Raw genomic sequence first — 25,875 nt, 5'->3', positions numbered from 1 at the left:
CGGTCGACAAAGGCGTTCCCTGTCAACCGATCCACGTCTTGACTCGTGCGCCGTGCCGACTACCAGCTGAGTCGGCACAGCGCGGTGGCCATTTTTATTTTAATGAAGCCTGGGATATTTAAATCCCCACTTCATTGACTATGGCGGGTAGTCTAATTTACATGCCTCTGGCGACATACCCTCAGGGTCTGTGTTTTCCCACTTAGAGTTCATAAACACCCAGGACACCTCAGCGTTAGCCTTTCCTTCTGAGACCACAGGAGAGGGGAGTAGGGGGCTGGTTGGGCTGCTCCAGCACAGCAGTTCTTATGCCAGCCTAGTGGTGGGGATCTCAAGAAATGCGATTGGCTCATATCGATTGAGAGAAGCAAAGGAATTTACAGATCTTCTGCCTTTGAGGACAATTCTGGCTAAAGAAGTGTCAGGCATTGAGTTAGGCAGTGTCTACTTGTCAAGATGTCTCCCGCAGATGCTGGGAACCCAGAGGTGACATGGAGGGTTTGCAAGGGCCATCTGCCATTCATTCTCCAAGGGAAAGCTTCCTACAGAACGTGATTCCTGACAGGTGTGATTATACTGAATGCTCTGTCAAAACTTTGCAACTATGAGAAACCCACCGTCAGCCTGATCGCTGTCCTCCCACATCTCAATCAGGGTATGTCTACACTACCACCCTAGTTCGAACTAGGGTGGTTAATGTAGGCAACCGGAGTTGCAAATGAAGCCCGGGATTTGAATTTCCCGGGCTTCATTTGCATATTGCCGGGCGCCGCCATTTTTAAATGTCCGCTAGTTCGGACTCCGTGCCCGCGGCTACATGCGGCACGAACTAGGTAGTTCGGATTAGGCTTCCTATTCCGAACTACTGGTACACCTCTTTCCACGAGGCTTCATTTGCAACCCTTCAAACTAGGGTGGTAGTGTAGACATACCCTCAGTGAGTGCCTGACCTGGTCAACCCTTTTTACTTAGGTAGCGTTAGCAGACATCCCCACCTTAATTCCAACAGCCAGATTAAAATGCCAAAGAAAGGCTATTCCAGTGGCCTTTCAATTCCCCCTTCCCTCGCCATCCAGAACATTGCTGAGTGCTCCTGTGCTCCATGTGGCATTTAGGGATCTTCAGTGCTCCATGACGTCCTGCATCAGTCAGCCAAAATCTTCCATGATCTGAGCCCAAGAGATGATGCAGATCTGGCAAACACGGGGACTATGTCTCGACTGGTATGATTTTCCGCAAATGCCTTTAATGGAAAAGTTTTCCGTTAAAAGCATTTGTGGAAAAGAGCATCTAGATTGGCCCGGACGCTTTTCCACAAATGCGCTTTTGCGCAAAAGAATCTGTGGCCAATCTAGATGCGCTTTTGCTATTTTTGTGATCGGGGCCTTTTTGCGCAAAACAAATCTGAGCTGTCTACACCGGCCCTTTTGCACAAAAGCTTTTGCGCAAAAGGACTTTTGCCTGAACGGGAGCAGCATAGCATTTCCGCAAGAAGCACTGATTTCAGACAGTAGGAAGTCAGTGTTCTTGTGGAAATTCAAGTGGCCAGTGTAGACAGCTGGCAAGTTTTTCCGCAAAAGCAGTTGCTTTTGCGGAAAACTTGCCAATTTAGACATAGCCGGGGTCTTTTTCCCAAAGCAAATCAAGGTGGACCATCAGATCCCAGAGCCATGCTAAGAACATCAGAGGAAGCTCAGGATTCTAGCCCATGGCAGCGCTGCATGAACATTGCTCCCTTAATAAGCACATTCCCGTGCCCTTTCATGTATCTGGAATTTAACAACGAGGCTCAGAGTGAGGCTATGTTTGATTGTGGAGAGATGACGATAGGGTGTCAAGCTGAATATTCAGCCAGTGAGAGCGGAATGCTTTAAACGCAGCCGGTCTCAGCAGCCTGGGAGAAAAACCCTTCTCTCCTTGGTGGTTGTCTTTGGTATATGTGTCGCTAAAGTTCACATGAGAGTCTCATGCGTTACCATTATCAATTATGGAGATTGGGCCCATTGTGTTGATTCCCAGGCTGTTGAGCTTTAACATTCTCCACAGCTCATTCTGCAGATGTACGGTGATGTGTCCTTTTCATGCTGCATTGAAATCTTGACTGACACCTCTTATCAGATAGGGGCTGCCTTTCCACTGGCTGCTCTTTAGAGTGATAAATGGCAGAAGTTTGGGAGTTTGCTTGTATCTGGGTGCTCCATCTGAGGCTTTGGGCAGGTAATTATCCTGAGGCCCACAAGACTCGGTGATGAAATCCAGTGCTGTGATAGTGTTTAGAACTGGTTAGCAGAAAGGTCGGAGATTCAAAGTATCCATGGCCAAGAAAGAATCTAGTAGGAGAAGGGATGGAAGAACTGGCTCAGATAAAATAAGAACGAAGATTCTCCTGACCAAAACTTTTTCTGATATTTTAAACATATGTGTGAGACTCCCAGAAATGGGGCATCAACAAGCATGAGCCTCTGTTGATATACAGTTTGAATCTCTCTAGTCTGGCACTGTCTGGTTCAGCAAAATCCATGTTCAGGCATGATTTTAGTTAACTGGATGTCCACTTGTCATGGGTGTGGCTACATTTCCCGTGGTCCCATACAATTTGTTTACCGCCACCAGTCCTGGCTCTCAGTGTTCTGTGCTGTTATTTAGCTCTAATTTACCCCTAAATGTCTTCTTAGAGCCCAGTAAGCCATGGAAGTGTTGGGAATGACCAGTACTGACCTCTCATTATTTGGCAAATTCTCTGGTTTGGCAGCAGCTAGGTCCCGAGGGTGCTGGACTAGAGAGGTTCAACCTGTAGCCAAGCCTCTTACCCTGACAGTAGTAGCAAACTGATGCACTTCTTATGTGGTCCAGGTAGGAGAAAGAGACAAAAACACACAATGGGTTTGTGCAGTTACACATGGATCTCTCTCTTCCCCGCACAAACCTTTACTGCATTTAGTCCTGGTGAAAGGTGAAGACTGAAAGGCCTGGAGACCAAAGACTTCTCTCGATCCAAAAGTCAGCACAACATGGGGGTTTGCAGTGCAAACTTCCACCTGTTGCTCCTTTCTATGGGTCTCCACCCTGTTCTGTGAGGACCGTCTTTAAGGAGAAGAGGAAGGTCAGCCTTCAAGGGCCAGTCAGCCCTTCATGCTTCTTTTCGGGATCCTAATAGGATTGAGAACAGTGGCAGTGGTAGCTTCCTGAGCTGCGGAACCTCATTCCCAGGGAACAGTGCTGAGCCTAGAGCTAGCTGAAAATGTGATCCTTTTTTTGCCATCAAAGTTCCAAATGTTAATGAAAAAGAGGACAAAATGTGCATGAAAATTTTCACCAACATCCTCCTCTCTTTTTCTTTAAAACAGTGCTCGTTTAGACCCCTAAAGTCCCACAGTACCATGGGCACTCAGCAGAGGGTGACTGCACATGAGCCACCACTGATTAAACTGTGCCAGATCCAAACTGGCACTCTGCAGGCAGCTGGCGCCATAGCCCATGCTCATGTCCCTGTAAGACCTCCAGTTCCTCTACAAGGGAATTCTAGGCTGGTGGGATTATGCCCAGTGCTACGTCAAAACTTCCCAGCGACGGTGAGAAACTGACTGTTATCCCAAGTTCTGTCCATCCACATCTCAATCCGGGAGCGTCAGCCTCTTCTCAGTATTGTCAGGGATCCGGCAAGGACATCAACCACCTGATTAAAGAGTCACTTTTATTTGCTGTCAAAGACACTATCTAGACTGCCTTGTTGCAATTGTACTCTGCTACATAAGGGAACAGCTCATGAGGTTCTTCAGAACCACAGGTGCGAACCATTTATTCAGCCAGATTTTACACGCTCAGCGAAATTAAAGATGGAAATGCTCAATCAAGACATCTGGTTCATTTTCCCTGTGTATCACTTGTCCAGCCCAGAAATGTGCCCTACAGCACATTCTTCTACGCTGCGGCCACTCTAGCTGTGCAGCTGCAATAATAAAGGGCTTTGGCTCAAATTAACATCAGCTGCTTTTCTTGGACAGGCGCATTGAACCCGGGGCAGATCTCAGTGAGTTCACTGGCTATCCACACACTCTGCCAAGGCAGGGCGCATGTTCCACTCCTGTCTCCGGGGAAGGCTGGCAGTGGTTGTGGTAACAAAGCGGAAGCAGAGAACAGTTAGACATTCGGTGACAGTTTGCATTATCCAAACTGCAGCAAAGGGATAATGCTGTAGCAGGTGTGCTCCTGCAGCCCTGAGTCAGCAACCATGCTAAATCCAGGCAACAGGGACCGGGGGGGTGGGGGAGGTTTAGATCATTAGCTGCCCCAGTGACTTTTCAAGGGGTCGCTGCTGTTGTGTGTGTCCACACCCAGGTGAAACTAGCACAGTTTGGCCCACGTAGATGTTACTAGTTACCACTAAGGCACCAGCGGCTGCCAACCAGAGGCCCTGCACTTCCCCTTCCGCAGTGCCATCATTTGGCATTGGATGCAGCTGGAGATTGAGATGCAGAGGGATGCGATCTTTGCTGTTTAATACCGTCTTAAAGGGCTACGCTGGGAAATTACAGGGGGCAGCATCCCTCTTTAAAGCCAACAAGCAGTGCTGTCAACAGCTGCCCACTCTGCTCCACGCCTATCGAGCAGCGCCAAAGCCCTCTGCTGGTACTCCAGCTTCTTCTCGCCAAGCAGGGCTCTGCAAAGAGATCCGTTCTGAAGTGAAGGACAAAGAATGCCGGCTCTTTGTTCAAACTCCAGAGTCAGATCATTTAGGATCTTTAGGGTAACGATTTCTTCATCTGTTTTTTGTTTCCTCCCCCCACCCCTAACATACCCTTTGAGCTGTTCTTTAATTGAAGCAAACAGAGCAGCTGCTACGTTGTGTGTTGTTTTTCCCATTTTCCCCTGTGAGTCACAAATTTCCTTCCTTAATGTCTCTATCTTCCATCGGCCTGTGCTAATGAAGCCCCACATTTCAGCTGCTGACTTTCTGAAGTTGTCTGTCTGGAATTTTCTAACTCATTTAAATTAATTCCCCGCTTTCCTTTTTGCCCCCTGCTGCCTCTCTCTCATTTCCTCACCCTCTCTCTTTTTCTGTCGCCCCACCCCATAGTCTTTGCCAGGCCTCCTTCTTCTGATGCTCCTTCTCCTTCCCCTCTCTCACCTTCAGAGTTTCTGCTCTCCACCTCACCCCTCTCACTTCTCTTGCTCTTTCTCCATTCTCCCCTCCCCACCAGTCTTCTCTCTCATTTTTCCACCCGTGAGCAGAATAAATTCTATGTGCACAAAAGCATGTGCAGATGTGCACCACCAGTAGAAACATATGTTACTGGCTATGGGTGCTGTGGGCACTCTGCTAATCAGCTGGGCAGCTCCTGAATCTCTCCTGGGTGGCTGCCACTCCCTCCCCCACCACCCATTCAGTTTAGTTCACATGAAAGGTTCAATTGTGTTTTTCAGAAATGCCCCTAATCTGGCCTGAGTCGACCTGGCACTAGGCTCACAGAACCTCTTGCTGCTGGACAGGGCAGCAGGCCACATAGCTGCAGCCTCACCCCCGTAATGTGCCCCCACTGGTTCTTCAGCGAGGGTAGATTGTGCCTGACGTCAGCAGCATGCGCCCTGAACAACATGATGGTCACATCTGGTCTGTGAGGGTGAGTCACATACCTCCCTCGCTGAGGGTGCCTGGGTACAAAGAACTGTACCGGCGCCAGATGGAATCCACGTGTGCACCACTGGGATGCTACGGAGAGGAGTCCCAACCATCTGACTAGACACCACGGTGAGGAATTCCCCCCACTGCGGGTTGGGAGATGCTCCTGGCTTGTGCCTGCTGGAGGGAGTGATACTGGCGGGTTCTTCTCAGCATCCAGCTCCTGCGGATGGCATTTAATTTATGTCATATCACAGGTGCCTTTACCCAGCACCCTGACATAAGTGCTGGGAAAGGGCACAACTGCCTTCCTCCCTGTGATGACCTGAGCTCCAAGAAGAAGGGGAACCGCACCCCTGTTTTTTCCTCTTGCTGAGCTTGAGAACAAGGGCAAGGTGGGGTGGAACCCACTCTGCCTTTTAGATCCCTAATGGCCTTAAGCCCACAATGCATAATTCAGGGGCAGGCAAGGCAATGCCAAACTCCTGTGTGCTGACAGGATTAAAGCCTCCACTGCTTTACATTTTCCTTATGACGCTCATTTCGTCTGCAGATCTAGCTGCTCCGAGATAGGAATGCTAACGTGGACCTGTGAGTGAATTAATTTGCAGGCAAGTTCAGCATAATAGGCAGGTCTGATTGCCCTGGAGGTAGGGACACAGATCAAGAGCCACGGGCAATTGCATGTATATATTTGTGCATGCTTAATTTTTCACCCAAACTCTCCTGTGTATGTGTGTATGAAGATATGTGCAAAAATTCTACGGGTACATGGCCAGTTTTATGCCTGTTCATTATTGTTAATTTCCAGGCAAGCTAGGAGTAGAAAGCACTTTCTAAATCTATCTGTCTTAAGCACTTATGGCTCCCATTCTGTAGTATCTGAGGTCCTAAAAATCTTTAATGTATTTGTCCTTACAACTTTGCTGGGCTGTACAGCTGTGCTATTGTATCCCCATTTCACAGATGGAGCACAGAGGGGCTTAGTGATTTGCCCCAGGTCACCCATGGAGTCAGTAGCAGAGCACAGAAGTGACTCCAGTTTGGCTAGTTCCCTAAGTGCTGAACCATCTCTCCTCTCCTTCCTAATGGAAAAGAGCGCATGATTCATGAATGCAAGAGCATACAACCGAAACCTTGCTAGGTGGTGGGTCCAGTACAAATTATGTCTGTTGCATCAATGAGTCATCATAAGCTGCTCACTGTCCTCAGTACAATAATCTGCAGGCCTGGAGATGCCTTCGAAGAAACAAACGGGAGGGAGACACTGAATTCCCATTGACTTTCAGTGGGAGATAGACACTGAGCTATCATTTGTGCCTCTGAAGAGCTCTCCCTCAGTCTAGTTCCCAGTGGGCTCTACATTAGAACCATCACATCTGGTACTAGTAAGCCAGCAGAGAACTTGATGCTATCTACTATCACCGCCAACGTTCCCTGTAAGCTGCATGCTTGTGCGGCCACTCAGGAGAGATTCAAATACCACCCAGCTGATCTGCAGAGCACCAGTAGCTAGCTTTTGTTTCTAATGGTGGTGCACATTCACACGTGTCATTGCACATAAAAATTATTCCACACATGGATGGGAAAAACCCACACATGAATGGAAAAGATTAGAGGAAACATTATACAGACCCAGTTACATTCAGACTGATTAAAAATGTAAAGACCCTGTTCACATTAGCAGCACTTCTAAAAAAAAATGCCTTCTTTGATGAGGCGTTGTGGATATGGTGAAAGTGATGGAAGTGATATACCTTAACTTTAGCAAAGCTTCTGATATGGTCTTCCACAGAACAAGGAGCAATGGTCTCAAGTTTCAGTGGGGGAGGTCTAGTTTGGATATTGGGAAAAACTATTTCACTAGGAGGGTGGCGAAGCACTGGAATGAGATACCATGCTTAGAAGTTTTTAAGTTTGACAAAGCCCTGGCTGGGATGATTTACTTGGGGTTGGTCCTGCTTTGGGCAGGGGGTTGGACTCAATGACCTCCTGAGTTCTCTTTCAACCCTAGGATTCTATGATAAGACTAAAAGCCAGGAGCCAGAGTCAGTCTTTAGAAACAACCTTCCCAGGAAGCTTTGGGAAACTGCACTAGGATGTTTCTCAACTGGAGGTCTGCGAGCCTTTGGGGGTCTATGAGGGAACTGCAAGAGGTCTGTGGGACCAGCTGATAAACTCTTCTCTCCTCCCACCTCCCTCCCACTACCTCTGGGGGCTGTGGTCTGGGGATAAGGCAGGCTTATTGGGTCCCACATAGCTCCCGGAAGTGGCCAGCAGGTGCCGGCAGCCTGTGGGTACACATGAGGCCAGGGAGGCTCTGTGCACTGTCCCTGCTCACGTGCCAGCTCTGAAGCTCCCATTGACCAGGAACTATGACTGTGTGGGCAGAGCCTGCGAGATTGACGGCAGCACACGGCCTCTTTCTGGCTGCTCCTCTGCCTAGGGGTGGCAGGAACCTGTTGACTGCCTCTTGGCAGCCTCAGTAAGTGCTGCCAGGACCCTGAACCTCCTCCTGGACCCCAAACGCTTCATCTCCAGCTCCAGCCTAGAACCTCCAGCCTAGAACCTCCAGCCAGAGTCCTCACCCCCTTCACCCCAACTCTGTGCCCCAGCTTGGAGCCTCTATCTGAACCCCAAACCCATCCTCTCTGGCCTCACTCCAGAGCCTGCACCCTCCAGCTGGAATCTCATGCCTTTGTCACATTCCAACCCACTGCCCCAGCTTTATGAAAGTGAGAGTGGGGGAGAAAGAGTGACAGAGGGATGGAGTGAGGTTTGGGGGTTCCCCAAAATTTTTAAATCAAGATGGGGAGTCCTCAGGTTGCTAAAGTTTGAGAACGGCTGCACTAGGACATTGGAGGGATGAGATGCGACCCACACGGAAGGAACTGCCTTGCCCACCTTTGTGACCTCTTCTGGGACTGTCTCCAAAGCAGTCCAGGCATCTAGGTAGGAACTGGGCCTTGAATGAGCCAACCAGAGTGCAAGACTTGGAATCACCCTTCCTCAAGCCATTGAAACAGAGACAGGACGTTATGGCCCTTGACGACGCTTGATGGCTTATTTGGCGAAATGAATGGATGGGTCAGTCCCGTTACTAATAGGCAGGTATCCACCTCACAAGCATCAGTGACAGGCTCAAAAGCCAAAGTCTGACTTAGTCATGGAGACTATGCTCCCTGCTGTCCCGCACAGAGATGGCCACTGCTAGGCAGGTTTGATGGAGCTCTGCTGAGGAAGCATGCTCTCTCCTTGTCTATGTAGCCCCTTCTGTTGTGGATAAACAGAGACCCCCTGCCTCTTGCACTGCCTGGATGGCACCTGGCCCCAGCACCATGCTGACTTGAATAAATTGTAGTGTCTGAAAATGCCTCATTTAAACATGGTGCAAGCACCTTTGTGTCCAGAGAGAGATGTTTAATGGGAGTGATAATAAAGCCAAAATAGGGCTGGATGATTTTTCAGGCAAACCAGCAGCAGGGTAGCTCTGAGGCTACGTCTACACTGAGGCAGTTTTTCGGAAGAGGAAAGGCAAATAGAGCACTCATTTGCAAATCTCGCGCTCTCCTTAGCATATTCTCTTCTGATCCTTTTTGCGGAAGAGGTTTTTGTGATAAAAAGCCCTGTGTAGATGGGGCCATTTGTTGGAAAACTCCTGTTTTGCACAAGATCCTGTAAACCTAATTTTTTGAGGAATAAGGGATCTTGAGCAAAACAAGGTTTTTCCAACAAATGGCCCCGTCTGCACAGGGCTTTTTATCACAAAAACCTCTTCCACAAAAAGGATCAGAAGAGAATATACAAATGAGAGCACGAGATTTGCAAATATGTGCTCCATTTGCCTTCCTCTTCCAAAAAACTGCTGCAGTGTAGATGTAGCCTGAGAGTGAGTTCTTTGGGGTCTCACCCAGGCCCCAAGCCCTAAGTGCATCTTGTCCTGCTGAAACCAGAGGATGAATAGATTTACACACTCTTCTCACAAGGAGCAGAATTACAAGCCATAGGGATGTTGGTTCCAATATCTTCAAGGGTTTCTTCTCAGAGACTCCATCTGAGCCCACACATCCTTTTTCTCCCATGCAGTTGGCCTTATTACCCTGTGCTGCCATGCGCTAATAGGCCATTTATTTAATATACATTTTTAGGCTAAATCTCAATTGTTTTCAAGACAGGTAGGTATGCAGGTAGAATCCTGGAATAAATTTATACCAGCCAGCATTGTAAGTCAGCAGCTGAATGCATCCTGTGCTCGTCAATATTTACTGTTCATCTCAACGGAACTGGTTTTCTATTAATGTTTTTCTTCTGCTTTCTCCCCTCCCCTCTTCTCTCTCTCTCTCTCTCTCTCTGTTTTTCCAATTTTATCTTCCTTCTCTCTGCACACATGCATTTTCACTGCTTCGTCTTCCCCTCCATGCGAGTGATGAGCGAAGCCCCGGGCGGCTGCTCTCCATTCCTATCTTGGCACATTCTGCTTGCCAATACTCGAAGAAAGAATTTTACAAGATAACGGTAACCCCTAACACTGCAGTAATATGGTGGGGAGAAGGGCTGTGGGGACTTTTACTGTAGAAGGTTGTGTTCCTTGACACTGCCTCAATCCTGTGGAGCTGACAGAGTTCCCAATCCTTCCCATGGAAGATCAAAGACATATGAAAGATGGGCTGATAGATATGGTTACAGATTGTAAAATCTGTAAGTTTAGTTGTATTGTACACTATTTTTTTAGTTAATAAATAAGAAGAGTGTAGTTGCTCTGTATTCATTAGTTCCTGTTTTTACCCGTCATCAGCAGTGCCTGGATTAGGACCTAAAAAAAACCCCAACATGAATCTAACATGGCATTTGGCATCATCACATTGTTCACTCTGCAAGTGAGTAACATCCCTTCTCCCATTCTGCATCTGTCTTGTCTGTTTAGACCAGTGGTGCTCAGTCTGTGGGTTGTGACCCCAAAGGGGAGTCGCAGATGTCTTCCTGGGGGGTCACCCTAGTCGTGGGCATAAGCCCTGGCTGTTCAGATCTAAGTGCCGCTCCATGCTGCTCAAATTACCTTGGGGGTTGCAACATGAGTACAATAAAATAGGGGGGTCGTGGTTGAAAAAAGGTTGCCCACCACTGCTTTAGACAAGTGATGGGCAACCTGGACTAGTGAGTGGGCTGCATGAGTTGTCCTCCTTCATCTCCATGCAAGGTTGTTGTAACCAAGATGATCTCTTGGGCAGGGTGAGTTTTACTAACTGCACTTGTGTGTGCCGTGTGTTGATTCAACTGTAGCAGCGCTTTGATTGGCTGCAGAGGGAGGACATGGCTCTCACAGTCAATGTTGTGTGCAGTCAGCACCTCACTTCATGTGCCCTTGCTTTACATGAGGGTCTTTTTAGAAAGACTAGTAGGAAAAAAACGACGTGGAATATGGCAACCGTGCACATGGGCAACAGTAAACAAAATGTCTCATGGGCCACACATAGAACCCTGATGGGCCACATGCTGCCCATGGGCTACAGATTGCCTACCATTGGTTTAGAGAGTATCATTTTACTGCTTCCTTGTATTTCCCTGTCTTTTCTGTTGATTGTCTCAGGTAAGTTATCTGAGGCAAGAGTTGACTTTTTGTTCTATGTTTGTACAGTGATAGATCAGAGAGGTCTTGGCCTGTAACCAGGACTGCTCGGTGTTACTGTAATACAAATAAATGATAATAATAATTAATAATAATACATACAATTAATAACTTAAGATATCACTGGTAGCTTAACAGGGACGCTGACCAGAGAAACAAGTGGGACATTGACACATGCATGCATGATATGAGAGCAAAGGTATCAGACTGATTAGACAGTCTTTGGGTATGTCTACACTGCCACCCTAGTTTGAACTAGGGTAGCAGTGTAGACATACCCTTTGAATCCATGTGGGGTTGCTTTAGGAGTAATTGAGGGTCTCTCCGCATGCTTATGGCACCATGATTCTAGTATTGGAGCACTGGAGAAATCTCCCTGCAGCTTCACTAGCAACCTCTTAGCAGGAGACTTCTGTTTGAAGCCAGGACTTGCAAGGATGATATTGTCAAAGAATGTAGCCACTTGGTTCAGTTCTGTTTCATGCCACCCTGGTTCTCTGTCAGTTAATTCCTGGATTCAGAGCAGTTTATTGCCTTCTTAGCCCATCAATCCAGCAGGGGTGTTATGCAAGCTCCGATGAAGCTGAGTCACTCCGAGTTTGCTGCCCTGAGAACTTGGGTGTTGAATTTCCTGAGTAAAAGGACAAGAGTTGACTTTGTATTAATGCCAAACTTTAAATGTTTTGACTATAAAACTAAAACACCATTACCTATTCCCCACGGAGCTCCACTCTCCCTCTCTCCTCTCCTTCCCCTCTCCACACTGTAGCCTTTTATATGTCTCAGGCATTAATCCCTCGCTGCTGGGGTGTGTAAATTAAAGAATAATAGAGCTGCAGTGGCATAAGCTCACAATGATGGGGAATGTGTTTGTCTGCTAAGAAGCAATTTCAGCGAAAATTAACTCAATTTCATCTGAAATAGTGAAGACCGGCATAAGCTGGCAGATCCCTGAGGACAGTAAAATTACTTCGTCAAAGCTCTGCTTGCTTAAATTAACCAAGCAAGCACTCCAGGTTATTGGGGAGACGCAGCTAGTAACTAGGTTTTAATGAACAAAAATAGCTTTTTGGATAAATAAGGAAAGTGCAAAGCATGTATTCTGCTGATGTCTGCATCTGTGTGACCTCAGTAGCAAGACCTTCACCTTCCCAGAGCATCCTCTTCCGGGCCCCCGTGGCCAGATGTTCCTTGTTCAAAGACTTCAAAGTGCAGCAGTGAGTCAGGCGAGTGACCCAGCAGAGGACTCTAGACAATTCCCTATTTATGTTACCCCAGGGACTGACAAATTGAAATTGCTCAGTTTGCGACACCTAGGTACTATAGTGAGAGGGGTTAGCTGGATATAACTCCAATGCTATTATACAATCAGAAAATCAGGCCGTGCTCTATTGCATCACAGGTTATGCAGATTCTTCAGCTGGAATCTTTTGCTCATGATGCATGAGATGGAATAGAAGCCAGATTCCTCTCCTAGAGCTAGGAGGGATCTACTCTGCATATGAAAAGTCAGTAAAGTCAGCAAGTGTGACTCAAGGTCCTGGGAGGAAGACAAGGGGATCAATATGCTCAGAAGGTGCCGTTTTTACATAGGCGCATTATTTGGCCATTACCAGCATTTCAAGGGGCAGTGTCTCTATGGATCTTTGCTGTTGAAGACCTGGGGTCATTGGGAGGGTTCTGCTGCTGGAATGTGCATGGTGTTTTCTTGTCTTTCCACTTCTCCTTGTTATGAGGGATCCCAGTTCACCTCCCCACCCCTGCAGAGGCCTGATGGTGTTTCTCTTTTATATCTATAAATAAGCAGCAGCAGACATGTGGAATGCGATGGATATATGCACAGAGAGCATAAGGACCTTGGGATTTGGCCCATCATTTGGAAGCGGGAATGGAACAGATCTTCACCTATGCTGGTGCTTCCTTGCAAAACCAATCTGCTACAGCCTCTCTTCTCGCTTCCTCCTCCTCAGGAGTGCTGGGCAATTGCTACCAGATGATGAGAACTCAAGAGCTCTGGACAAGAGGCTCTCACATTAGCAGACTGGAAGAACAGATGATTCCTTCCTTTGCAGCCTGTCATTTCAGCCATGGAGGCTAGTGCTATCCAGGTGCCAAAGCTGTTCATTTAGTGCCACAATTGATGCGGCAAGGTATCCAAAGAGCCAAGAGCAGGGATGGGGTGGGATCCATGATTCCTTCTGGTTCTTCCTGACCCCATTTTCCTGATTTTTCCTTTTCTGCTACTGCCATAAATCTCAATATTTGCAAAGAGGGGGAAAGCAGCTGTGTAACAGACTTGTTGAACCATCCACTCATTATAAGGGTGTCACTGGCAAAGAAATACTTTCTCTTGCTGTTGCATATTTATTATGTAGAGATTGCTTGTTAGGACAGTCTGAGGCTGTATTTTGTCTCTGTGCTGGTTTCACATGTCAGGAGAAGACCCTTGGTTAATAAGCCGGTATCTGCTGCTGCAAATTGAAATGGCCTCACAGGGGAGCTGGTTGGCAGCCCTTCCACTCCTAAACAGAAACACGGGGTAATAAATATGGGGCCAGCTACCTGTCAAATCATCTCCCTTCCAGAGGATTCATTGCAGAAATGCCACCCAGTTGTCATTCAAACCAGCAAATGCATTCAGCACAAGAAATAAATTGCAGAGTGGATGGTGGATCATTGGGACCAACATGCCCCACTGAGACCTCCCATCACGGTATTTCTCCATCCCTCACATTTTCTCATCTTCCCCAGGAAGGAGTGTCTGTTCAAAAAGCCATCCAAACATCCAGCCACGCAAACTGGCCCCCTGGTCCAGCTACTGGTTGCTTCCTGCATCTGTCTATCCAGTTGTATCTGCTCAGTTCCCTGATAAAATCAAGCTGACTCTGTTGTGAGAACTGCTGAGCCAGACCAGCTGCAGCAGAGTGAACCGGATTCTGTCCTGCTTCACGTATCACTGACAAACCTGCCAGCGGTGCCCTCACTGTGGAGTTTGCTGGGAAGGTGGATGGAGCAGAAAGAAGCATGGGGTGGATCTCCAAGCACAAAGGCAACTTTAAAAAGCTTTAAAATAGACACTAAAAGAGAGCAACCGTGCAATAGAGGCCTTTTTGAGAGAATAAAAGAATGTGGGACACTAAGGTTAGACTTCTACATGGCACTCTAGCTAATTCAAAACACAGAAACCTGTTTGCTGTAAACAAAGAGGATTTTGTGATTAAGGGAATGCTTTGGGACCTGGGTTCAAATCCTGGCTCTGCCACAGACTTTCTGTGTGACCTTGGGCAAGTTACTTAATCTTTCATTGTCTCAGTCAATGTGAATAATAGTGTTAGCTTTCTCCCACCCTTTGTCTGTCTTGTCTATTTAAGGGGAGATTCTTTTTTGCAGTGTGCTTAAGAAATGTAGGAGCACATGTCCCATTTAAAAATATCTCTCTTTGATTGTTCGTTCTTTCATGCAGGGACTGGCACAATGGGGAACCAATCCTGAATGAAGCCTTTACGTGCTACCACAATACAAATAACAATAAATGCCATATTTACAGCTTCATTTTTATGACCACAGTTACACACACTTTAAAAGCAAATTACTTTGGTACTCTTATTCCAGGAGGGTTAACTGGACACTGGAAAGTCAATCTGTTGTGTACATTGTGGAGTATGTAGCAATAACAATTTCAGTTTCTCTGCCCTGCACCTTTAAATTTTTAACAAATCTTGCCTTTCGTGGGGCAGAGCTGATGCTAACATGATACCGTGTTCTCTCATTTACTTTTCTTCTGTCTTAGCTCGGAGGCCTCTTCATTGCTGCTTCTCCCTTCCTTGTCATCGGGATTCTTGTTATGTTTTACATATTCAAAGCTCAGCCATATGCTTTCAGACTGGATGTCTTATTTTAGATTAAGGGAATCAGCAATACAAGAAAGAACGAAAGTAAAGGTCCCCCAAGAGAGCATGCTGAGTGTGTGTGTCTGCTCTGTAATAGCATACATCCTCTCGGCCCCTGTGGACAGATGGCTGTTTTAGAAATGTAATGATGCAGTACAGAGAAAAATAAAGTTATGGAAGTTACATAGCTACTTTCATTATAAGAATGCATAAGGTATCTCTGCATCTGGCCTGTGCTCACTGACTTGGGCTGGAGCTGTGGGGCTATAAAATTGCAGTGTAGACATCTGGAGTCTTCCGTCTGGGAGCCTAATCATCTCCACTGCCTTTTATAGGCCTGTAGCACATTCTCTGTGAGCCTGTCAATGGACATGGGCCAGCTGTGGATGTTTTATTGCAGTGCAGACATACCCACAGTGGACATGGAGCGGTTCAGCACCTCATCTAGGGGTGGATATAATATCAAATAATCTGCAATTAATGCCAAATAGACTTCCTCTTGACAGGAGAACTCATTGGACCAGGTAGTTGGCACTGTCCCATGCTACTCCAGTGAGAAAAGGGGCCAACATGCCATTTCATTGGTTGTGGGGGAGCCCTCTGGAAGACCCCAGTGCACAAGCTGTGCTGGGTAAGTGGTTAGGAGGAGGCAGTAGGACGGGTGGAGGTGGTCGCTTGGCTCAAGCTACCTTAGACTTTGCTAACTTGCATATGGGGCTATTTCCAGCCTCAGGTGATGGGAGATTGCAAAAGTGGCAGAAAATTATCTTTGTCCTGCACCAAACATAGAACAACCAGACCTGAAAATGAGGGCCAGAGAGGCCTGAACTGAGAAACTCAGATCTGATTTGCCCCAGAATTGGGCAGCCTTTTGGTTCAGAGTCACCTCAAGCTCCACTATTTGGCATTTCTCTCCCTTCACTTTTTCTCCATGAAGACATTATGATAAAAAAGGAATCATCCAAAAATCCATCTGCTCCTCCCCGTCGTTAGCCCACCTTTGGCCAGAAGACTCTGTGTGACATCACATCATCTCCGTGGTAACCATTTGTGATGTCAGCAATCAGTTAGAGGAATATGACTCCAGGAGGGAAGAACAGGATCATATTAACTGTCCCTGGGCAAAGATCCAATTTGCAGGCCAATATCTGAAACAGTGATAGACCCAATGTGTGGTCTGGATCCAGATCTGGATTTCTTTCCAGGAGGGGTTTGCTGCTCTTCCCCACAGGCATTGTGCACCTTTTTGTTACTTGGGTTCTTTTTTCATAATCACATTCCACAAAGAGATGGCAAAAGAGGCACCAGCCTGACAGCCCTAGAGAGTGAGAGCTTCTTTAAGCCTCAGGCCTGCTCAGGAGAGGCCTGCTCTGTGGAGGCAAGGGCTGTGTATGTTCAATCACAATGTTAAAGGAGACTGGGTGCTGGTCTACATCTGAGTCTTAAGTTGACCAAGCTACATAACTCAGGGGTGTGAACCCCCCCCCCTCCCCCACATAGTTAAGCCAATCTAATTTGCAATGGAGGGAGCACTGGGTTGATGGAAGAAGCTGCCATCTCTCATGGAGGTGGATTTACTACCATGATAGAAGTAAGCTGCAGTAAGTATCTTCGCTCCAGCCCTGCAGCTGTGCTCCTGTGGTCTTTCTAGTGTAGACATACCCACCAGCTCAATTGACACAAACAACTTTGAGGTGGTAACTGCTTCAGTCAACTTCCAGCTTGGAGTGAGGGACATAGACGTGAAAGGCCCTGTAGCCCATTTTTACTAACCTTCTGAGCCATCCAGTCCCCCTTTTCTTTTCTTTTATTTTTGGCAGCCTCTAATGACATTCAGGTATCCAAAGAATTGTATGCCAGAGGTGACGGGGGAACTTTCCTGTGATCTCTTCTCTGGAAGAAGATTTGGAGCATTTTAATAAAGTGGATTAAGGACTCGGACACAAAAGCAACCTGTTTCCCTCTGACGGAAGCTTTAATCTTCTCTCTGGGCTACTGACAAAGACTTTTCTTAAAGAAAACTTGGGAGCACAAAAGGAAAAATAAAAGAAAGAGTGCATACACCCAAAGAGGTGCGAGATGTTGAAAGACACCCATGAATTGGAGCCAGTTGGGTGTTAATTGTGTTCTCTTTTCCAGGGACCAGTTTTCCTCTTTCCTTGCCAATTTCAGATCAATGGCAGAGGCTGGTGAGCTGGGATGAGGAAGGAAAAGACTTTGATTAGAAAATCTTAGTGGTAAAAGAGATATTGAACAAACTGCTCAGTCGATGCGCCACTCGATGACAACAATTAAAAGGTGAAACTTTTTCTTTTCCTTTCAAAGAAAGACACATCTGCTTTGCTGCAGGAAAATCTCTCTCCTTGTACCTGCACCCAACCTTCTCCTGAATCTATTCAATTTTAAAAAAGGATGTGACCTATATAACTGACCCACTTTCGTGCTGCTAAGTACATGGTATAAAACGACCATGTATTTAAAAGGATACAGACAACATTTTGGCTACAAGGTTTTTGTTAGGAAAACAAAATAGAGATTTACAAAACGTAGTGTTTATGGAAATAGTCCCATAAATGTTTTAAGAAAAACTAAAATCCTTTCTGCACCATTGGAAACCTAAACATAATTGCTTTATACTCAGCTGGTATGAATCTGGCTAGCAGCATTCAGTTGGGCTGAGTTAGCCTAACTGACCCAACTTCCTTGGTTAGCGAAGACACAGAAAGTGATTCTAAGTAGAATACCATGACACCCAGCTCTTAGCACTTTTTATCAGAAGATCTCAAAGTGCTGCACATTATTTAGTGTATTTATCCTCACAAGAAAGCCAATTGCCATTACCCCCATTTTACAGATGGGAAACTGAGGCAGGTGGATTAATTGCCTTGTTCCAAGTGACATCATAACCTTAAAGCAGAGCAGAGAACCCAGAGCTCCAAGCCCCAAAGCTTGTGCCCCTGACCATCTTTCCTCTCCCAACCCAGTTGTTTTTATTGTCTAAGCTTTTCAGGGCTGGGCCCAAGCTTTTGTTCTGCTTGTACATCACCTGGCATGGTGGAGTCCTAGTTGATAACTGGGGCTCCTAGCACAAATGCAAACACACAGCAAGTAAATAATTTTTTTCTCCACTTTGCTAGTCACAAAAATTAGTTAGATGGGGACATTTAGGATTTTCCCTTTGCATCCTTTAGCTATAGGGATCCAGACCTGCCAGAATCAGAGCATATCAGGTGTACTATGGATGGTTCAAACTAAGATCTGATCTCGTAGCAACTTATGCATGCATGAATCCTTATTCACGTGAGTAGTCCTACTCAAAAAGAGGGATGTTAAGCACCTTTGCAACACATTTGCAGGCTCGGGCTTGGGTGAACTATGAAATTCAGAGTAGTGTCCATCTCTTCCCTGTATTTTGGTTTGGATCAAAGTCAGTGGAGTCTCTTGAGGATAGACCTTGTCTATCCTGATCTGAGTCAGGTGCAGTGTTGTCTTAGCCCGCTGCTCAGAAAAGGTCTCTGAGAGGCATCCGTGTGTATGGCTTTTGCCTGTCCATTTTCAGAGGCACCGTATGTGCCAAGCAAGTCATTAGGCCAGCTACACAACCACAGACATCACAGCAACATGAACCAGTGAGAGTCCTGGATTTCTTCTGATGCTTGCATTTAAGCTTGTAAATAATGCTTATGGTGAGAGGAGGGTTAGGGAAATTCCATATTCTATCTCTTGCAGTTGGAGATGCACCGCAGGCCCATACACAGGAATTGATGTGGGATTTGCTTTTTTGGTAAATGTGGACTGCAAGAGTGCAAGCGCACCCCTCCCCATGGTCCCTCAAGTAAGCGTGCTCCAGCCAGATGGGGGAAGACAGGAGCGGTGCACTGCCTGAGCCTCCCTCCCCCATGCTCCAGCCTTCTCCCCACCCCGGGTTTTGAGAGTTAAACTGTGTTCCCTGTTTCTCTTAGCTTTATTTTTTTTTCCAACTGTGTGTTACATTTAAACACCTCACACAAAGGAACAAGGATTGTTCACGCTGCTGCTTCCCTTGTTCCTCTGTAAAAAAGAGAGAGAAAACCCCTGCAGGTGTAACAGAGCAGCTATAAAAGGGGAAACAGGAACACAGAGCTGAGTGCTGGGAACAGAATAGCCGTCAGAGGGCTGGGCACTCTTCTTGCTCATGTATTTCGTGGCATTCACTGCCCTTCAGTGACTGCTGCTGGCTCTTGTATGTCCTTTCTTTTTCAGCTGATAGGGACTAGGGGATTCAGGTTGCTTTTCTTGCACATGCTGTGCAGTGGGGTTTCCCAGTTTTTGCCCACCAAGAGGTTTCATGGCACAGGCCCAGTGATAGCACCTCTATAATCAGAATGTGGAGGGGCTGTAACTTTTGATATGGGCAGTCAACTTGCCAAGACTATTGTCCTCTCAGGCAGTGCTGGTGCGGATGGAGCACTTCAGTGCTGGGACTCCTCACCATCTGGCACTTGTCATCTCAGAATGTAAGCTCCTTGAGGCTCGGGGTTTTTGCCTTTGCATGTATTTTTACAGCATCCAGTCCAATGGGGCCCTGATCTTGACTGAGTTCTCTGCACTGTAAATAGGAAGCAATAATATTGCAGTTTCAGCAGACAGTCCCCCTATACTGAAATTAGGGTGACCAGATAGCAAGTGTAAAAAATTGGGATGGGGCGTGGGGGTTGTGGTACTATTTTTCATAAAAATATTGTTATAATTTTGGCATACCTAAGATGTGGTTTATGCAAGATGGACCAACTAAGTTATCATTAGAAAGGGTGTGATTTACTGAATGAGATTACCCTATTTGTAAGCATGCATCATTTCTGTATCTGAAGTTAGAAATATTGACTATGTATCAATTACAAAAATGTTTACACCTGGGGAACTCCCACCAGACAAAATACATTCAGTCTAGCGGGTTAGTTAATGAACCATTATGGGGAACAATAGGAGTTTGAAGCAGCTAATCTCCCACCTTCCTGAGAAGGTTCTTAGGATGCTACAAGCAACCTCTAACTCCTGACTGCTTTCATATTGCAGGGTCATGTCATATTGTCACCTGGTACTGAACACTGTCATGGACTGCTAGTATTTTTCTACTAGTTGGGGGCATAGGTGAAAGTAACTTACATTTTGTATAGTACTGTCGTATCTCAGCCCTCCCCTTAGTGGGCACAGGGCAGGGAGTTGGGGTAGGAGTGGTTGTAAAATGAGAGTACCTATAAGTGTGGGATGGAATGTGGGGGACTCAGTGCAGCGGGTTGAGGTGGATGTGGGTGTGTGAGTTCCGGCAGGGAGCTGGGTTGTGGGGAGCCTCAGGAGTCAGAGCAGGAGTTGTGGGTGTTGGGGGCTTAGGGCAGGGGAAGGAGGTGCAGGAGTCAGAGAAGAAGGTGTGGGGAGCTCAGGGCAGAGGGTTGGAGGGACTCAGGGTGGAGGCTGTGGCCACCGCACTGCCTGGCCACCAGATTCCAGGGCTGGCCGCCTAAGTACCAGAGTTGGTGGGGGCAGCAACTGCACTACCCAGCTGCCCAAGCATCGGTGCTGGTGTGGGCGACCACTGTGCTGCCCAGCTGCCTGAGCAACTTGGTGTGCTGTGGCCATGCCAACCTGGGGGCTGTGGGTGCCCACTTGATCTTCTCTCCACAGCTAACCAGTGCTGGGGCTGGGGGTCAAGGGTGGTGGTGGTTTGAGCTTTGGTGGTGGAGGGAGCAGAAGCGGAAAGGTAGGCCACCCATGCCCAGCACTGGCATAGGAACCGTACCTGTGTACGGTGGCTGACAGCATCTAGAGCAGCGATGGGCAATCTAGGCTAGTGAGTGGGCCACATGCATGGCCCTACTTCATCTCAGTGGGTTGCCAGATTGTCCTATCCAAGACAGTCTCCTGGGATAGGGTAGTTCTGATAACTGTGCTTGTGTACCTAGAATTTGTGGAATGTGCTGATCGAACTGGAGCAGCGCTTTGATTGGATGCAGAGCGAGTGCATGACTCTGTTAGTCAATATCATGTACAGTCGGCATGCACCTCACTTCATGTGCCCTTGCTTTATGTGCGTGTCTTTTTAGTAATACCAGCAGGAAAAGAACTACATGATTGAAACCCGTGGAATCTGGCAACCCTGCATGTGGGCAATGGTAAGCAACACATCTTGTAGGCCACATGTAGTCACAGGTTGCCCACCACTGATCTAGCGCCCCACCCCCAGCTGGCCACTCTTGTACCAGTGGGACACACTGGCTTACTTTCACCTTTGGGTGGGGATCAAACTGGGAAACAAAAGATTCCCACCATATGCAAATCCTATTTAAGGCTGGGGAGTGAGATATCCAAGGTTGTTGGTTTTTTCTTCACTAAATCTCCACCCAAGATGACTGCTCTAAACACCTAAAACTGAACTGGGGACAAAAGAACTGAAGATGGAAAAGGTCTCTGGTCTGTGAAAGTAGTGCTTCAAACAACATTTAGGGTGAGAAATTACTACCCGTAGCCAGTTTCTATAGTGTATTAAGCTTAGTTTGAGTGTTTGTTTGATTTGCTCAATAATCTGTCAATCTGTTTGCTATCTCTTGTGTTTATTTACAATCTATCTTTTATAGTTAATAAACTTATTTTGTTTTCACCAAACCCATTTGGTATAACTCATAATGGGGGAGGAGGGCCCCAAAAAGCTGTGCATGTCTTTCTCCACATTGAGGGAGGAGGTGAACTTCCATGAGTTGAGGCCAGGAATGGACAATAAGCCAGACGTGACTTTTCAGGGTTACCCCTGGTTGGTCACTGTGCTTTGCTTACTTCAGCTCTGTAGGTATGGCCGCTTACGGCTCCTGTTTGCCATGGATTGCTCTTCCTGGCCAATGGGAGTTGCGGGAAGCAGTGTCCCAGGCTGTGCTGCTTCATGCAGTTCCCATTGGCTCGGAATGGTGATCCTCAGCCAATGAGAGGTTCAAGCAGCTTTACCTGCGGAGGCACAGGTAAATAAAGTGCTGATAGGCCACCAGGGCCTAACTGGTGAAAGACTTCTGGCCTGCAGGCCACTTGTTACCCCCCACTGGTTTGTGCTATGCAGATCTCGGGGCACCGTAAGACAATGAAATGTCGGGATATGTACCCCTGTATGGGTATGCACTTGAATGCTAGACAATTCCTTAGTGGAAAGCCTTCCCATGCAGTACTGATTTCCGTGTCTCTGTCTTTCTGCAGTTGTGTGTCCCTAACTATGTGTGTGCTGGAGAAGGCCGGAGGGTCTGGTTTAGCAGGACAGATGAGGGAGCCCAGCCTGGTGGAACAGGTGGGCTTAGTGAATCCCAGTGTATCAGGTGGCAACTTGGAGTGAGGGGGAGGGGGATAACCTGTCACTAGGCACTTTTATGAGAAAAAGCCCCGAATCTCAGGACTATCCCTATGCTATCAGGACATCCAGTTCCCTTAACAGAAACCCATGTTGCTGAAGTAGGTCTGGGTATCCTTCTCCCTCCTTCCCCCTGCACTACAGCTTTTCCTCTCCAAAGCCATAGGGCAAGCTTCCTTCCACCTTGAAGAGCACTAAAATTCTTTAATGAGCAGCTTGTTTTTGCTGTGTACCCCATACATTCCTGGTGCCTTGGTGACAGGTTTATAAAGCAACCCAGAGTTCCTTTTGCCACAAGCACACTTCTTCTCACTAAATCAGTGCTCTGCTTATCAAAACAAAAGCACAGTCTGGTAAAAAACTTGTTCCATTCTCGAAACCCCACCCATCTACAGTTCCTCCTCCACTCTAGGCCTCTCATTCTGATTGGTGGGAATTCTTCCTCTTCTCTGATTACTGCAAAGAGCAAGTCCAAGAGCTTTGTGATTCTTTGTGTCACACACACATTTGGTGTTGACAAACTGCATTGTTTTGTCTATAGAAAAGTATTAACTGCTTACATCTATTTTCTCAAAGACCGCACATGAATATTAAAAAGAATTTATGTCTGCAATGGCTTTGGGCAGTTGAGAAATCCATTATATGCTGTCATATCACACAGTGGTAATGTGAAAAGCTTGGAGTCCCTTCAATATTTATTAACAATACAAGCGATCTTCACCTTAAATACAATTGTTTTTCTTCCTGCACTTTGGTCACATTAAAAAAAAATTCTACTGGTTTCTTTAATCCATTACTTTGTGTATATTATGATTTGGATGATGATTTATATCCATAAGAAATTTCATGACGGTAAAAGACGCCTGGTTAATTTCATTAATGAATTACAGTGCATTCTGTGATCTCTCCTATGCATACCTACATTTGAATGATATACACAGAGGTAACACATTTATTTGGACCACACAGCAGGTCTGACAGCACTCCCAGCCACTCAAGAGTACAAGCTAACTGCACACTCCTGTTCTCAGTCTTCCCTGCATCCCACCCCAGTCAGACCTGGAGATCAAACCACTCTGTATCAGGGATGTGAAAGATTAACCAGTTAATTGGCTAATTGGTAAGCATCACTCTAAACATCCCGGGTTAATGCAGAGGCTGGAGCAGCTCCCCACCCGCCCTGGGCAGAGGGCTGCACCAGCCCCACAGGGTCCCCTCCGGGTAGGGGCTGCTTTGGCTGTCCGGAGCGAGCAACGTGTCTGTGGCGGGTCTGGCCTGACCCCCACACTGCAGGTTACACGGTGGCACCCTGGGAGCGGGGCCAGCAGCTCTTGCCAGCTCTGCACCCAGGGAATTGACCTTGCTGTGGCTGCAATGGGGCTGCCAGCTCTTGCCGGTTCCACTCCCCAGGAAGCCTCCTCTCTGGGAGCAGAGCCGGCAGCCCCTGCCATCCCCACTCCCAGGGAGGCTTCTCTGTGGGCTCTGCAGAATAAAGCTCATTTAAGATTTACACTGCAGAGCCCGCAGCGCATGTAACCGCTGAGATTTTCCATTATATTCGCGGTTCCCTATTTAACTGCCTTTTTACATCCCGACTCCCTGTTCACTGCTGAATGGGATCTGGTGCCAAGTTCCACACTGGCAGCCTCTCCCTGGGTTGCCTCCCCAACGTGTCCTGGGAGGTTGAGCTGTCTGGCTGAGTTCTGTCTCCTAGGCCGAACCACTTCCTTGGGCCCCTGCTGAGACTGCCACTCAGGACAGCGACCCTCCTCCACTGGACTGAGACCAGCTTCTCATCTCATGCTAGTTACTGAACAGCCCGCCAGACGGTAACAACGGGCAGTGGACACTGACCCAGCATCTTTGTGAACGAGGGCCCTACTCGGGGTGAAAGGCTGCATACCCATTACTGAGCCTCTGGAGCAATCAGTTCTCCCACATCTTCAGCGGTATCTGAAGAGAGATGACTATGTTAGTGATTTAGCTGAGAGCAGACATATGTGGGAGTCCAGCAGAAATGCCTGCCATCCCCTGCTATTTGCCCCAGGTTACATACAAACAGGCCCCAAAGATCCAGATCTATGATCCACGTGTGACAAAGGCATGCTAGGAAATTGGTCAATGAGAAGGTCTACTGCCTTGCAGGACAGGGCCACTTGTACTGTAGCTGATGTGTGTTGTGCCCTGGGTAGGAGTCTGCAGGCCTGGTGCATGGAAGCCTACCCAGATGTGGAGGAGGAAAGGTAGCATCTGCTCTCGTGCATCCATAGAAAATGGGGAGCTGTGAGCCTGAGGGTGTCTGCCATCCCTGGAGACCTCAGCAGAGGCATCACTATTGCCTGCCTGTTGTAAGCATGTACAGAATGTGTGCCCTATGTGCATACAGGAGTATGTCTGTGTGTAAGCATCAATGTGTATGCATGTGGATGTGTGTGCACATATTACTGCGTTTGTGGGGTGTGAATAGGTGTGCCTATGGTGCACAGGTATGTATGATTTACGGCATGTGTATGCAGCTGTGCAAATGTATTGGTGCAAACATGCATTTAAACAGGAGTCCACACTTCTGCAACCCTTTGCTACTCTCTCTCCATCCACAGCTCCCTGTCCTGCACTTGTGACATTATGATCATCTCCATGGCAACCTATTATGATGATATAAATAAGCCCTTACGACATCATATTGCACAGAGGAGAAGGAGAGAGAGATGCACCACAAGGGAAAAAGCAATTGTTAATATGCAGCCGATTGCAGATCATTCTGACTCTCCACAAAGGAAGCAATGACCTTAAATTACACGCAAATAAACAGGGCTTTGTTTAAGGTTCCTTATTGTATAATAATAATAATTAATAAGAGGAGTTCATGGCAGGTCTCAGAAATTCCCTTTCTATGAGCGTTTTGTGGTCCATGTGGTACAAGGCTCAGTGCTGCAAACTAAACCCATCAGAAACTTTTATTACTAGTCAAACAGAGTTAAGACTGTTAGAAAAGCTTAGAGCCAATGGGGACACATTGATTTTTTTGTTTTGCAAAGTTTTTATTTATTAAAATGTTCTGGATACGGATTAACTTCCTTGGCTCCACATTGATTGTTGTGTCACCCGCTTTCAAGGGGGACTGCGGGCACTTTGATAAATGGGTGGAAAGGGTTGTGATAAGTTTTTCCCCAGCTTCTGCAAGCACTTCTGTGTGTTTTACTGAGATGCGATTTTGTGACCTAGCCCAATGCTGCTCCATGGTGAATAGCCATAGATACTGTCCCCGACACCCCTTAAAGTTGCTCCTTGTGGGATTTTACCCTCTCCACACTTACTATTGTGCTGGAAGCACATCAGTGTCACAAAAGACTGTGCCACACCAGCCCCCCACTCA

The 25,875-nt window shown here is 47.1% G+C and overlaps 2 long non-coding RNA genes across 3 annotated transcripts; one reads left to right on the top strand and one right to left on the bottom strand.

Annotated features, from left to right (window-relative positions):
* Positions 1–11,145: 11,145 nt before the first annotated feature.
* Positions 11,146–16,138, bottom strand: LOC142831014 (uncharacterized). Of its 2 annotated transcripts, XR_012906603.1 has the most exons (3): positions 16,023–16,138; positions 11,525–11,877; positions 11,146–11,303 (listed from the first exon to the last, which is right to left on the bottom strand). It is a non-coding gene; the product is annotated as an uncharacterized LOC142831014 (long non-coding RNA). The 2 variants fall into 2 exon arrangements; XR_012906602.1 differs by having other exon boundaries at positions 11,146–11,877.
* Positions 16,139–23,501: 7,363 nt separating this feature from the next.
* On the top strand, positions 23,502–25,449 carry LOC112545317 (uncharacterized). The gene is made up of 3 exons (XR_003088782.2): positions 23,502–23,619; positions 24,214–24,328; positions 25,100–25,449. It is a non-coding gene; the product is annotated as an uncharacterized LOC112545317 (long non-coding RNA).
* The last annotated feature ends 426 nt before the right edge of the window (positions 25,450–25,875 follow it).

Source organism: Pelodiscus sinensis, chromosome 11 (genome assembly GCF_049634645.1).
Source record: "Pelodiscus sinensis isolate JC-2024 chromosome 11, ASM4963464v1, whole genome shotgun sequence".
Taxonomy (NCBI): Eukaryota; Metazoa; Chordata; order Testudines; family Trionychidae; genus Pelodiscus; species Pelodiscus sinensis.
Note: the sequence above shows the minus strand (reverse complement) of the source record. Positions and strands in the feature narration are given on the sequence as shown.